General features: G+C 40.2%; 1 protein-coding gene across 2 annotated transcripts in view; it reads right to left on the bottom strand.

The window, feature by feature from the left end:
• Positions 1-11,675, bottom strand: part of ATP6V1C1 (ATPase H+ transporting V1 subunit C1) — a 37,175-nt gene extending 25,500 nt beyond the window's left edge. The window contains exon 1 of one of the 2 annotated variants that reach the window (XM_065902689.1): positions 11,551-11,675. The gene's annotated coding sequence lies outside the window, so the exon portion shown is untranslated. Of the gene's footprint in view, positions 1-11,149; positions 11,304-11,550 lie in introns of those variants that run through there. The other variant, XM_065902688.1, reaches the window with a different exon arrangement.
• Between the last annotated feature and the right edge of the window lie 4,080 nt (positions 11,676-15,755).

The following is a 15,755-nucleotide window of genomic DNA, read 5'->3' as shown; positions in this document are numbered from 1 at the left end:
TTTATTTAAAATATGCCTGGGAGGGGTGCATAACATACAACACTATTGGATCTGAGTAAGAGGCTGTGGCTCTCACTTTCCAGAGTTCCATTAAACACACCCCCCTTCCCCCTTCTCTTTCCTTCTCCCCTTTTCCCTCCTTCCTCTCTCTCTCTCTCTCTCTCACACACACACACAGAAAAACAAAGCCCAAAGCCAAATCTCTTGAGAATGTAAGTAGGTAAAGCACGAAAACACAAAATATAAAAGAACTCAATTTAATAGTATCATTATTTCTACTTTAATATGCTTTCATTATAACCAACATAAACTTTCTACTACCACAGCTTGTTTTTAAACCTTTCCTGAAATTTGGAGTCTTAGATAGAAGATTAACTGTCTTACAAAGTTGTCCTGATAATAAATCACATAACGAATGTGAAAGAACTCTGCAAATTTAAACTTCCTTTAAAATGTAAAGCATGATAGTTAATTACAATGGACTTTCCTAATTTTAGATGCCCACTGTAATTAACCCTACCTAGTCATTTCACAATTGAAGGTGATCACAGATGTCATTCTATACACTTGTTTCTTTCCTAACTTCCATTTTAAGAGCATCCACCATATACTAGGTACTGCTCTAAATGTCTTATAGTCATCTCAATCTTCCTAACACCTCTATAAAATACATATGATCCTTTCCATTTACAGATTAAAAAACATACTCGGAGACATGAGACTGATAAAAATATAGATGCCGGTACTAAATCAATCTCTCAAGAATCCTACTCTAAGATGATTTTTCCAACATTACTGGGAAAAAAAAAAAGCTGCACTAAGAACTACACTCTCTCAAATGGCCAACAAACTAAACAGAGCTTTTATAGTGATGGCAGGCCCAGACAAAGCACTTAGCCTTGCCAGGAAACCAGTCTTTGATGACACATTTTTACACCTCCTCTCCTCGAAAAACGGCAGGTGATAGAATCAATTTTTAACGTCCTCCTTATGACACTGTTAAATTATCTAAACTGCTGTTTCTTCAAAGACTGTAACAATATGAGCTATTACAGTAGATGTCACTATCATACCACTTAAGAGTTCTAGAAACTCTTTTTCAGTCAACAGGTTTTCAAAAGATTTCAAGAAAAGAAAGAGGATCACATTTTCTCATTTATAAAAAAAGACCTGCCCAACTTACTGAGTTTTCATTAGGGTTGAAAGAAATAATGTCATGTTATTTCTAAAGAGAACTAGAGTCCCCTCTGGCCTTCAAAAGCTGTTCCCAGTATCCCAAGTAGGAATTATCTTGTTTACTTACTATGTTATCAATGCCACTATAATGCAGTTATCACACTATTCTGCTTCATTTTTTTCATAACATTTTTTCCTCTCCACCTGACTGGGAAATCCTGAAGGACCAAAATCATACCTTCTTTTCTAACGCCCTGAAAGCCCAGCATATACAATTCCTGTCAACATCAGGGACTTTATAAATGCTTGTTTTATCATAAAATGAAATATACCAATGACTCTGAACCAATCAAAAGTTCTGATTGGAGGGGAAAAAATAAGAGCCATAGAAATATTTAAATGTTTTTAAACTTTTTTTTTAACTTAAGAGTCTTTCAGAAAACAACCCTAGAGTAACATAGACATTAAAGATTGGTAAAGCTGCAAGTAACTAAGCCTTTGTCTTTCATTATTTTAAGTGTGAATACAGAAATATAAAAAAGAGGGATTGAGAAAGAACCTCTAGGTACTTTAGGCAAAGCAATGGCCTCATTTCTTCTATCCTCTGGTCAAAGCAAACTAACTATACAAGAGGAACCTGATGGGAAAGACAAGCTACTGAAGTATCTAAGAATAAATGTAAGAACTGCTCATAAGAAAAGCATCAGTAAGTCTTCTGCAAAATCCCTGTTTTTAAACAAATTCTTTATTTTTTAAACAATGCCCATATGAAATATAAGTACAATTTAAGCTCAGTTCCAACAAACTAATCTCTGCAGATGAACATATTTGTGTGTGTGTCAGGGAGAAAGGGATGGTAAAAAAAAAAAAAAAGAAATCCATGTTACAAAACACATATCCCTTCCTGAGCTGCACAGAAACAGTCAAACCTGCCCAAAAAGTCTGGACACTTCTACCTCTGTTGACTGCTTCAACTCACTGGTTTTTATGCCTAATTATTTCCCTTTGTTTCTTCTTGTATTTTGGAAGTCAGGCATTAACATAGGCAAATCACATGTTAAACAAAAGAGAAAATGATTTAAAAAGCATTCCTCAAAACTCAGATCAAGGTTTAAGGCCCCTGTTATATGTGTGCATTCGGTTGCTCTCTGAGTGGTCTTTTTTAGATTCCAGTTGAGATGCTGAACACTCCCAAACTGTTAGCTCCAGCCTAGGCTCCTCTCTGCATCCAGAGCTGTACGCAACAAGTCTCGGCTACAAGATATTTCCACCTGAATATCTCAAAAAACAAAAACACATTTCTAGTCAAACTCCTAATCTCTTCCCCCAAACCTGGTCCTACTTCAGTGTCCCCCTTAGCACACTAGCACCCTGCAATGCTGGACAACCATAATTGTCAAATGTCATCAAGACAGCAGCCAGTACTTCTTGCACACTTCCTACCTACCAGCACCAGTTAAAACAGTTTATATGGATTAACTCATTTAGCATACTGGATGGACAATAGTTATACAAGAAGACACCAAGGCACAGAAACTGCCTCATAAATTATGATATATATATTATAGTGCATTATCATGTCATGTATCACATGAGTGTCATATATCACATGCTTATATGCTAAGCATGAATGTGTTATATGCTCTCATAGCACCTTTTCAATATTTCCTTGAGAGACACTTTTTATTGATATCTTTCTGCCAGATAAACTGCACATTAGAGGAGGTGGAAAGCATGATAGTTTGTGCTCACAAGTGTATTCTCAGTCCTGGCACAGAAGCTGGTATGCAGAACCTCAAAAACTGTGTGCTGGATATTCCTGAATGAATACATAACAGTGAAGATGAAACAAGTAATAAAGTACCTTGCTTATAAATTGGTTTGGTCCCCTTTACTTCCTTTACATTAAAAGAAAAATCAATTTCACTGAAATATCACTTATATACAATAAAATGTACCCACAAGAGCACATTAGATGAGTTTTTGACAAACACATACACCTGTGTAACCACCACCAAAACCAAGGTTAAAAACATTTCTGCCTTCCCAAACCCTTCCCTCACAGGTAGGGTCAGTCAATCCCAACCCCACTGTTGACCTTGGGCAGATGCTAATCTGTTTTTTTGTCGCACTCTAGGCTCATTGGGCCTGATCTAGAATTCCAGTGTAAACCGAAGTCCACACTGCATTCTCTTTTGTATCTGGCTTCCTTTGCTCAGCATGGCTCTGATATTTGTCCATGTCCTGTGTAGCGATCCATTCTGTTTTACTTCTTAAGTGTTCTGTTACATGAATGTACTATGGTTTGTGGTTCCATTCACGTGTTGATAGGACATTTGGATTGTAACCGGTTTGGGGCCACTAACAACAAAGAATATTCTTTTTCAAAGCTTTTGTGAAAATACATGTTCACTTCTCTTAGATAAACATCTGGAAGTAGAATTTCGGAGTCAAATGATTAATCTATATTTAACTTTATAAGAAGTCACCAAATTTTTCCAAAGTAGATGAAGTATTTTGCATTTCATTAGCAAGATACACAGTTCCAGTTGTTTCACATGCCCACCAACACTTAGGGCTGTAAGCCTTTTTAGTTTGAGCTATTCCAGTGGGTTGTAGCTCTCATTTCCGTGATGGTTACAGTTCAGGATCTTTTCACCTTATCAGCCAGTTGTATGTCTTCTTTGTGAAGTTTCTATTCAAATATTATGGCCAGTTTTTAATTCCACTGACCTTACTGAGCTGGTTTTTCATATGATCCTGGTGTAATTTCTTTGAGATGTGTGTGTATAAAACATATATTCTGTGCCTTGCCTTTCCTTAATGGTGCTCTTGAGCAGAAGTTTCCAATTCTGATGTCCAGTTTATCAACTTTTTCTTTTATATGATTCGCTTACCCCAGGGTCACACAGATTTATCCTGCTTGTAGTTCAGAGAGATTCCTGAACCTTTGTTTAGAGTTTTCAACAATTCAGGACAAAATTTATTTTCTTCAAAAATTTTTCCTGCTTCTCTTTCCCTTTTCTGAGACAGAAATGGCATGTATATTAAACCACCTGACATCGTCCCACAGGTCACTGAGTTTCCATTTTTTTTTTTTCTCAACTGTTTTTCTCTCTACACTTCAGTTTATAAACTTTCTTGCTACATCTTCTCGTTGGTTGACCTTTTCTTCACAGTTATCTGCTATTTGTCTCAAGAAGTGAATTTTTCACTCTCGGTGTATTTTTCAGCCTTAGAAGTTCCGTCTTTTAAAACTTCTTTCTTCATTATGTTCATGTTTTCTATTAAGTCCCTGGGCATATCTGTAATTCACAACATTAAATTGTTGGTCACTGGATTTTTTCTTTAAGAATGTTGTGTTTTAATGTATGTAAACATATAGCAGATTCACTCTGCTATACAGCAGAAGCTAACGCAACTGTAAAGCAACTCTACTCCAATAAAACCTAATTAAAAATATATATATATATAAAAGAATGTTATGCTTTAAAAAAGATTCCCCCCCCCAAAAAAAACAGGGGATTCCCAGGTGGTCCAGTGGTTGGGACTCCGTTTTCAATGGTGAGGGCCCAGGTTCAATCCCTAATCAGGGAACTAAGATCTGCAAGACACTTGGTACGACCAAAAAAATAAATATTAATAAAAGTATGTTGTGCTTTGTTCTGACAGTCAATTAAGTTACTTAAGCTTTTAGCATGTTTCATTCAAGGCTGGTTGTTACATTGGGTTGGCCAAAAAATTCTTTCGGGTTTTCTTGTAAAACCTCAAGGAAAAACCCAAAAGAAAATTTTGGCCAGCCCAATACTTTGTTAGGTTAGGTCGAAATCTTTACTCTGGTGCTAACTTAGCCCTACCAGTTAAGATCTGACCTTCCTGGGATTCCTCAGGATGCCCCAGGTATTCATAAGGCATTCATAAAGCCCTTCAGCACCATGAGCTCTGCCAACTGCCTAGTGTAAAGCTCTCTAGTCGTTCTCTGCTGGACTGTACCTGTGCCTGAAGCATGAGATCAAGGTCTCTTTGTCTCCCTGGGAACTGCAGCCACAAAGAATCCAAAGGCCAGCTTCAGGAAACGCCGTGTAACCACCCGGGCGCTGCACTGAGAACAGGAAGACTTGGAATCTAACCCCAGTTCTGCATGTCATCGTCTGCGTAAAAGTCTTCCTTTGCAAAATGCGAGGTTTGGATTCCCACAGCCAGGATCCTTTTTTGCTCCTATATTCCATGAATCTACACTGGGTAAGACCTAGGACTCTTTTTTAAATTTTCTTGTTAAGTCCTTCAAGTAAATCAGATGATCAGTCAGGTTTTAGAACCACTGTAGTAAAACAAGCATTTCCATGATTATTTGGTGAATTATATAGTAAATGTTACATGAAATGGCAACCATTCCTTAATAAGATGGCTACATGTCATATCATCACTATCAAGAATCACACAGTACTGTCAGTTCTATAATGCAGGAATGATTCTTGTCCTATGGAATGTAGAAACTTTAAATGTATCAACCCACTTTTCGATGCATTCTATGGCGGCTTATGAATTTAAAAAATAAGTGAAAAGCAAAATGATATATGAAATCAAGTACAGAACAAAACAAAATCTGGGTAAACTATATTGTTTTGCTCAAGAAACACAATTTTATTTCACTTGTGAAGGAGAGAATATAGAGGATTTTAATGCCACATATATATATATAGAGAGAGAGCTGGTTTTGTGACCACAGTGTAGAGTCCTGATTCACTCCCAAAATGTCTTGAAAATTTTTTCCAAGGCTAAAAAAACTGCTCTAGGGACTTCCCCTGGAGGTCCAGTGGCAGGGATAGGGGTCCGATCCCTGATTGGGGAGCTAGGATATGCCACTTTTTTTTTTTTTTAATTAAAAAAAATTGCTCTAGGTAATGGGAGGCTGTACGTGTTAAGTTGCTTCAGTTGTGTCCAACTCTTTGTGACCCCGTGGACTGTGGCCTGCCAGAATCCTCGGTCCATGGATTCTCCAGGCATGAATACTAGAGTGGGTTGCCATGCCCTCCTCCAAGAGTAGAAAAAAAACAAGGCACATGATAAGATAAAAAAATCAAGCAGAATGCACTGGAAGCACAAGAGAAACACTAGTCAAATTTATTAAACACGTCGATCTTGTCTGACTGCAATAAGTATGCTTTTTTTTTTAAACAGTAACAAGTCTTTTCCAAAATGGAAGGAAGGAAAGGAGAGAAGAAAAGAAAATCCTGGGTTCAAAGCTTGGAGCCTGTTTATTTCATTACTGTATCATCCACTTCAAAGAATTTAAAGGCAGTGGATTATTTTCCGACCACAAGTGACTAGGATGCGAAATAAAAAGAGTAAAGTAGGGACTTGCCTGACAGTCCAGTGGTTAAGCCTGTGCTTCCACTGCAGGGGTCACGGATTCAAGAGCACTAAAATCCCACAGGCCTTGCAGTGTACCCCTACCCCAAAAGAAGAGTAAATAACAACTATCATGGTAACACAAGAGGTGAGGATAATAAACCCAAACAGATACTAGCACTTTTTTGTGGATGAAGGTAAGAGCCTGACCCAAGACAGGGGCAACCACAAAAAAAGAGAGCATCCCAGTAAGTGCTCCAATATTTAACTGCTTTCAAGAAACCAACGCCTCAGTATCTGAAATGCAACCACCTTTCACAGTAAATTTAAATTTCACAGGAAAGACTGGTGCTGGTCTACATGCAAAAAACATCCTTTTTCAGTCCTTGAAAATACCAAGCTTTCACTAAAGTGGCTTATTTCAACCTGCACAAGGAGGAATACCTCAGATATCATGAAATATCACACAGCCTTCCAACTGTGACACATCGACTTCAAACAGAACTGATCACAGTGCAAAAGAGCCACAACCCATCCATCTTAAAAGGTTGCTACATTCTTCCCCTGAAATTTTAATACAACACAAATAAAAGGTAAGAATAATTACCTGAATGGTAACTTCTGAATGAATAAATAGTTCTGAATGCTAAATTCTATCCTTCAACAAGCAAACATCTTAACTGGGATTGTTGGAGGGGCTTGCTCACAATAAAACTTGTTTAAATAAAAGCTTCCAATAACAAAAAGGAATTTTACCTCCCAAGGGAGACTTTAGTGATTTATATGTAAGTTTAAAATTGTTAGGACACACACCTTCTTTAAATCATTCTTAACTTTTGTGTTGTTTTGTCTTCAACTGAAAGAGCATTTATAGATAGCCTATAATCACATTAAGGATTACCTGAACTTCATGACATAAATATCCTGAAATGTGAAAGAACTTTAGTGGATGTATTTTATAAACAGTCATCTTTTTTACATCTTTGTATATGGCCAGAAATACATTTGCAAAAGCCAAGCCTTACTCAGGCATAGATGCCATCATAAAAACAGTAACAAGCCAGAAAGATAACAACATATAACACAATGTTTAAAAAAAAAAAAAAAAAAACTCTTGCAATTTCTGCTAAAGCAAGTTGAATCCATAGACAGGCAAGGAGGGCACTGTACCATTACTGAAAGGAATCACCAGAACCTTCCGAGCCCCCAGACATTTCCTCTCTGCCACAGGCAACTCAACACTGACCCAGGGAGCAAACAATTCCTTCCATGCCAGGGAACTCCCTGACTCTACACTCATCGTCTCCCAAAATGTTCCTTCCCTTCTCTTTCAGGTTGGTATCTGGTAATAGTGACTGAATCACAACACCACATTTTTCACCAGAAGATGTTAATATCTCTAAAAGGATGTCTAGCCTGAAATTCAACAAGCCAAAGACTTGAAACAAGTCTGCTCTCTCCAATTCGTCACTCAAGTAAGCTTGAGATCCTGTTTCCTGGTAATGACAACCACTTACTGAATATGCGCTATGTGATCAGCACTCAACATGTTAAGCAATTTTGTACTTAATTCCTTTGAGGAAGATGGTATCACCACCCCTATTTGCAGATGAGAGGGCAATTAATGAAATGTCTTGCCCAAGGTCACAGAGGTAGTGACTACATACATTTTTACAAACAAGTTTATTAAAACACTACTCTTAAACTCTATATCCCCAACATATAGTAGAGGGCCTGTCAGTAAGAAGCAGACATTGCATAGGGTGTTGTACAACCAAATGGTACCTCTCTCCTCCAGGAGGAGTTTGGAAATGTCTGAGATCATTTTAGGTTGTCCCAATGTGGGGGTCACTACCACCATTTAGCGGCTGATGGCCAAACAACAGACAGTTCTGTCTAAAATGCCAACAGCACCCACGGAGAAACACTGAACTATAGGCTAGCTCATTAACAACAACAACAAAAACAACTGTCATGGTTAAGTCAATCCACCTGTTAACCACCTTTAGTTAAAAATAACTTCCTATCCATGGACAGTTTGCATAAAGTTTCTTAAATGATACATCAACCTAAAAAAAAAAAAAAGATACATCAACCTCTTTCTATACACCATTTTTACATCTGTCTAGCATTTTATTTTCAAATACAGAGCTAAGGTTGCATCTTCTGGTCTATGATGGAACCAAAGCACCTCTCCTCCACTGCCCTAAGGACTCCTCTTGGAAATCAATAAATATACAGCAGATCTGCTACACCTGTGGAACAGAATTTTGCTTCATTATCAAGAATAGAATTTGAATTTTCTAGTTCCAAGGATCACTCATGTCAAAAGGAAAATTTAGATTGCCCAGTTTCACCGCTTGAGCTGTCTTTTCAAGAGTACCATGCTAATGGTTTCTACTATGTCTTTAAAATATCAGTGAAATGTGAGCTGAACATGAATTCGATTGTAAATAAAAAGGTATAAAGTTGCATATCCGAAGAGTGAAAAAGGTTTACTCTGGCAGATCAGAACACGTACAAGAACAAAATTCAACTAAGAGGTATGTATTTCCATGGGGTCACAAAGTCAGCCATGACTGAAGGACTGAACACACACACTCACTTGGTGCAAACTGCAGATACCCCTGAGCAGACTCAAGCTCAAAAGATGACTGATCACTTAGGGACTGGGGGACCACAAGGATACCCTTGGGCAAAGGTTTATTTTGGCATTCCAGCTTTGTTCTTCAGCCGATGCAATTATTTCAAAAGCTGTGTAAATAATCAAACAATCACACTTTTGAAGCCCAAATGTTTCTTTTTAGATAGACAGAACTAATGTAAATAAGGCTCCAAAGACAGACATATCAAAAAATAAAAGCGATCATTTACTGCCCAGTTCTAAAAGCAGTATTACACAAACCATCTAGCTTTCAGCATTTACTTTAGTCAGACCCCGAGTACTGTTTCTTTAGATTTTATCTAGTCCCTGCAAGATACACCAAAAGATAAAAAGATCCGGGAGTTCTGAGACACAAACCCGAGGTTCCCTCTTCAGCACAATTTGAGACGTGCTAATTGCCAGAGAACCGTGATTGACAAGCTGAGCACTTTTTGCCCACCCTGCTGCTTATTATCTCCTCCAGCTGAACTGTAAACCGAATACCTTCACCCAAGCTAACTAAAAACTGGTTTTTAAAGCACGGACCACCTCTGCAGAATCCCTTTGAAGCTGTCCTCATGTTTCACCGAAAGTGCTGAATCAAAGGTAAGAATGCACTAGGAGAAACTCACCCTTCTCTCTAGAGAGATTGTGGTTAAGTACTGGGCAGGTAATTGGCAGTCAGAAGGCAGTATAAGTTATGCTAGACTTAAAACACATCATTTGATCTGTTTCTAGGCCCAAGAGTCTATCTAGATAGGTCCCGGTCTATACAATGAATGGCATTTTCATCTACTTCCTCTCAAAGAACTGTAAGAACAAAACAAACATGAAAGGGGCTTCTGGGGCGGCCCAGTGGTGAAGAATCCGCCTAGCAATGCAGAAGACATGGGTTCGATCCCTGGCCAGAGAAGATCCGACATGCCTCAGGACAACTAAACCCCGACTACTGAGCCAGCGCGCTACAGACTCTGTGCTTCACAAAAAAGCACACAACTTGAGAAACCCGCACACCACAGCTAGAGACTCCCCCTCCGCACCCCTGGCCCGCGGCAACTAGAGAAAGACGGCTCACAGCAAGGAAGACCCAGCGCAATTAAAAACACAATAATTTTTTTTAAAAAACGTAATTCCTGTGACTGTTGTTCAATAAAAGGTATTCGGGAGTAGATGACAGTACCAAAGTATAAGTTTGGAAGAGCAAAACAGATCTTCACAAAAGTCTCCCCAGCCCCCAAATGATCCAACACCTCCTGTGTACTTCGGGGCTATTGGGGTGGGGGAAGGGGAGAGCTACAATGACACTCAGTGAGGGGTGCAAACACAATCTAATCTTTTCTCCCCTTTGGTCTTCTGTTTCTCAGGTGATTCAATTTGCCTGTGTGACTCCTCCAGTTTCTTTTCTGGGTTTCTTGCCTACTCTTCCCCCATTCTAATTAAAAAAAAAAAAAACCACAAAACGCTCTGAGTTCTCTGGAATCCCGTTCTTTCCCCTGTCACATGGACCCTGCGTCCTCGCTGAGGGTCTCCTAGACCCTCTAAATTACCATCACCTACTCGCAAGCACGTACGCCCAGGGGAAGCTGTACCGCTCGCTGTGACCTCACACACACCACCCCGGATCCTCATCTGGGCCACTCTGTTACCTTTCGTCCCCCTGAGCGAGGATTCACTGTGACCCTTACCCCAACCCAAGGAGAAACGCCTCAGACCCGCAGTGTTTATGTCTGCCTCTGCCACAGAACAGCCCCTAGGGCCCTTTCTCTTTTCCCCTCCTTCCCTTCCCCTTAGAGACAGAACCCAGGCCCACGGCGGCGACAAACTCGCGCCGAGAAACCAGACACGGCCGCCCAGCCGGCTGCTCCAACGCCACAGCCTCGGCCCCCGCGCCCGCCCCCATCCCTCCCAAGCGGCGACCGCAGCGCGAGCTTCAGCCCGGCCGGGGTTCCCGAGGCGGGGTAGCCATCGCTCACTGACCCAGGGAAGTGTCAAAAGAGGACGTGACGGCAGTAACAGGCAGAGAGGCGGACAGCCTGGCAGGCGTTAACGGCTCAGCGCTCCATCCCCTCCCCGACCTAAGCTCCGGCCTCACGGCTTCCTCGACCCCGGCGCCTACGGAGCAAGTCACGTGCCAGCCAGGACGGTCAGCTGACCGCGGCGCGCGCCGCCACGCCTACGTGCGCCGCTCCCTACGCGCGCGCCACTGCGCAGCCGCCACGGCCGAGCCCTCGGAAGAGGAGCCGGGGAGGGAGGCTGCCCGGGAGCGGCAGTCTGAGCGGGCCGAGCTCTTCCGGGGTGGGTGGGGTTTCTGCTTCTGGAGTTCCGCCCGAGTCCCGTCGGCCACCCGTGCATTTCATCGCTGCCATCCTTAAGGTTACCCCGGTTTTGTTCAAGTTTCTGCGGCTCGGACTTTGCCTCCAGGCTTCTCCACTCAGGATTTTCTTCGGACAGCCCGGTTTTTCTGAGTAATATCCTTAAGAGTTCCCTTCAGCCTCTGATTCACCTTTTCCTTTCAGTCCACTTCGAGTTAATTCCATAAATGTCTTTAGAGCGTTTACTATGCACTCGTCATTGTGCTCATTTTCTTAGGATTGTCTACCGGCGTGAATCACTCCTTGCAGGGGAGAGTTTATAATCTAGTTCGGGCGTCTTTGAGGCATGTGATAAACATCGGATAGTTGGAACCACAGTAGATAAAAATGAAAACCAAACAAGGTTACAGGGCAGAGGCAGGGACAGGAGAAATCATATCCTTTGGGAGAAGAAAAGATAGCCAGCCGCTCTCCTGAGCCATGCATATTTCATTAGCTTGGGAAGGTAGGTGGTATTATTCTGGTTCAGAACATAGTTTAGAAACGTTAGAGAATTTTTTTTTAGACAACTTTTTAATTCAGTTTTTGATTTTGATTCCTATTGTGCGATTAGTTTCAAATACTTTCCCCACTTAGTTTCATTGAAACATTTATCTTCTTCCCTTGAAGAAATTATGAGGAGAAAACAAATCTTCTCTATGCATTAAAAATCAAAAACTCTTTTATTTTTTAATTCAGTACTTTTATATTAGGGAAGGTGAAGAGCTAGAGATCACAGAGCTGTTTGGCACAAGGGAATAGACATATCTGGTTTTCAATCCTGGCTCCGCTGCTGAGGAGCTGTGTGACCACAGGCCTGTGAATTTCAGCTTCTTCACCTGTAAACTGGAGGCAATAATATTTACATGATAGGGGTGGGCCTGTGTCCCTGCAGAAATTCACCACAGAATTTCTTAGAGCCTTAGTAATACATCTGAATAAAAAGTAATAACCAACCAACCAACCAACCTATCTTCAACCTAATGCTTCTCACTAATTTTGGATGCTCTTCAGGCAATTCCAACAACCGGTTCTGTAACACAGCTTTGGAAACTCCTCAGAAATTCCAAGGGCTTTATTTGGCATCATAACGTGTGCCCAAAGGCCATGTTTTGTTAGCTCTGTCTGTCCAATACAACTTTCTTTGGTGGTGAAAATGTTAATCTGTGCTTTCCATATTGTGTCCACTAGACTGAAGTGGCTCTTGAGCACTTGAGATGTGGCTATTGTGACTGAAAAACTGAGTTTTAAAATTTATTTCACTTTCATTAATTAAAATTTAAACACCCACTAGTGAGACTAGTGATAGCTGCTTTAGGCAGTGAAAATTAGGGTCTGCATTTGAAACCTTTTGGTTTTTGTGTGTGGCCCAGAGGCAGAATTCTTACGTCTGTTTCTTAATTTTTAAATTCAAGTGCATCTATTTCTGACGTCTGAACACTTTGCAGTGTTTTAAGCAACATGTTATACTTGAGAGGCAGTATAAAGCATTTTTCAATAAATGCTAGCTCCAATTATCATCAGACCTAGCATGTCTCATTTAAAAATCTAGCAAACATGTTTAAAATAAGCAGGGTATGCTTACTTTCTTTGGCTTCTGATAGTAAGGGAATGTGTTTTACAAAGATTGGGGATGCTTGCTTTTCCTTACTATGCATAGGAGCATCATAGGTATCTAAGTATGTATAGTAGGCATGACACACCTTTTCCTGCAATTCCACGTACCTAAAGCACCTCCTAAGCTTAAAGCACTGAAAAAAAAAAATGCATAGAGAAGATTTATTTTTTTCTCATAATTTTTTCAAGGGAAAAAGATAAATGTTTCAATGAAACTAAGTGGGGAAAGTATTTGTAATTAGTCACACAATAGGAATCAAAATAATTTTTCACAGGAGAGTGAAAAGCTGACTTAAAACTCAACATTCTGAAAACTAAGATCATGGCATCTGGTCCTATCACTTCATGGCAAATAGATGGGGAAACAATGGAAACAGTGACAATTTTCTTGGACTCCAAAATCACTGCAGATGGTGACTGCAGCCATGAAATTAAAAGACACTTGCTCCTAGGAAGAAAAGCTATGACCAACCTAGACAGCACATTAAAAAGCAGAGACATTACTTTGCCGACAGTGGTCCGTATAATCAAAGCTATGGTTTTTCCAGTAGTCATGTATGAATGTGAGAGTTGGACCATGAAGAAGGCTGAGCACCAAGGAACTGATGCTTTTGAACTGTGGTGTTGGAGAAGATTTTTGAGAGTTCCTTGGACTGCAGGGAGATCAAACCATCAATCCTAAAGAAAATCAATTCTGAATACTCATTGGAAGGACTGATGCTGAAGCTGAAGCTCCAATACTTTGGCCACCTGATGTGAAGAACTGACTCATTATAAAAGACCCTGATCCTGGGAAAGATTGATGGCAGGAGGAGAAGGGGACAACAAAGGATGAGGTAGTTGGATGGCATCACTGACTCAATGGACATGAGTCTGAGTAAACTCCTGGAGTTGGTGATGGACAGGGAGGCCTGGCGTGCTGCAGTCCATGGGATCGCAAAGAGTCGGACACGACTGAGCGACTGAACTGAAGTCAGGAGGAGAAGGGGATTACAGAGGACGAAATGGTTGTATGGAATCACCAACTCAATGAACATGGGTTTGAGCAAGCTCTGGGAGATGATGAAGGACAGGGAAGCCTGGCATGCTGCAGTCTATGGGGTTGCAAAAAGTTGGATGTGACTAAGCGACTGAATAACAACTGTAATATCTTGAAAGGTAGAACTGATATTCCTCTTAGAAAAGGAAGTGTCCTTGTTTAGGAAAACACTTAGATAAACTAGCAGAGTTGAAGATAAACTGAGCTTGGGTACATGGAGACAAAGAAACAAAACCATGTCTAAACTAGTTTCCAATAGAGATTGGAAAGGAAGGGAAAGAGGAGGAGCAGGTGAAGGCATGCAAGGAATGCATAAGGCATAGAGAGCAGAGAAGAAAGAAAGCAGCATGGTAAAGAACTTGTAAAATTAGGTCTGCTTAGAACCCCATTTGAGATCACTTTAATTGCCGTAATGTAAATCCATTGCCATCTGCCCATACCTTTAATGAACTCAAATGCTTTCATGAACTTTTTTTGGTAAAAATTTATGGTATCCAGTTAATATTAAGTAAAGAGCTCAGACAAATTAATAAGAACAATAGTAAGACCCTAACTGGGAAACGAGCAAAAAGCACAAAAAATTGAGATAAAAGGAAATACCACTGGCTGAAATAAAACATATGGGGAAATGCACACTCTTATTAGTGCTCAAAGATATAAATTAAGATAACATACATATAAATATTTATCAAAATAATATATAAAAATAAATGTGAATAATAACTTATATTTGCAAAGATAGGAATATATACATAATAGCCAGTGCTGGTGAGAGTATGATAAGACAGAATCTCTTATACTGCTAGTGGTTCTGTAAACTGGTACAGTTTTTATGGTCAGCAATTTGACAGTATAGATGAGAAGCCTTAAAAATGCTCATTCTATTTTCATCCATGTTAGGATGGAAATAATGGGGAAAGGTAGGAAAATATTTATGTAAAATATGTTCGTTACATCATAATATCTGTTTTCATCATCAGCATTAAAGATTTAGTTGAACAGCTAAGCCTACTCTGAAGGTAAAGCATTGAAAATTATTTGATACATCTGGAATTTTGGGAGTTAAATGCTCAGGGTTAATGAATAGGATATACTAAGGAATTTCCTTGTGGTCCAATGGTTAGGACTCTGTGCTCTCACTGCCAAGGGCCTGGGTTCAATCCCTGGTCAGGGAACTAAGATCCCCCCACAAGCTGCAGAGCGTAGCCAAGAATAATAATAAGATACACTAGACTAGTGGTTCTCAACTAGGGGATATTCAGCAATGTCTGGAGATGTTTTTGTTTGTCACAGCCTGTGGGGAGTGAGATGCTACTGGTATCTAGTGAAATCAGGGCAAAAGTCATAGATACTGGTAAACATCCTACAATGTTTAGGACAGCCCCACAACAAAGAATCATCTGATCCACAATGTCAGTAGTGCTGAGGCAGAGACCGCTAGTACTAGACCCAGGATGTTCTCAGAGTCGCAGTTTCTTGACAAACAATATATGTTCCTACAGTTCCACTCCTGGGCATATACCAGGAGAAAAACCATAATTTGAAAAGATACAAGCACCCTCATGTTCATAGCACT

This window comes from Muntiacus reevesi, chromosome 12, assembly GCF_963930625.1.
Source record: "Muntiacus reevesi chromosome 12, mMunRee1.1, whole genome shotgun sequence".
Lineage (NCBI taxonomy): Eukaryota > Metazoa > Chordata > Mammalia > Artiodactyla > Cervidae > Muntiacus > Muntiacus reevesi.
Note: the sequence above shows the minus strand (reverse complement) of the source record. Positions and strands in the feature narration are given on the sequence as shown.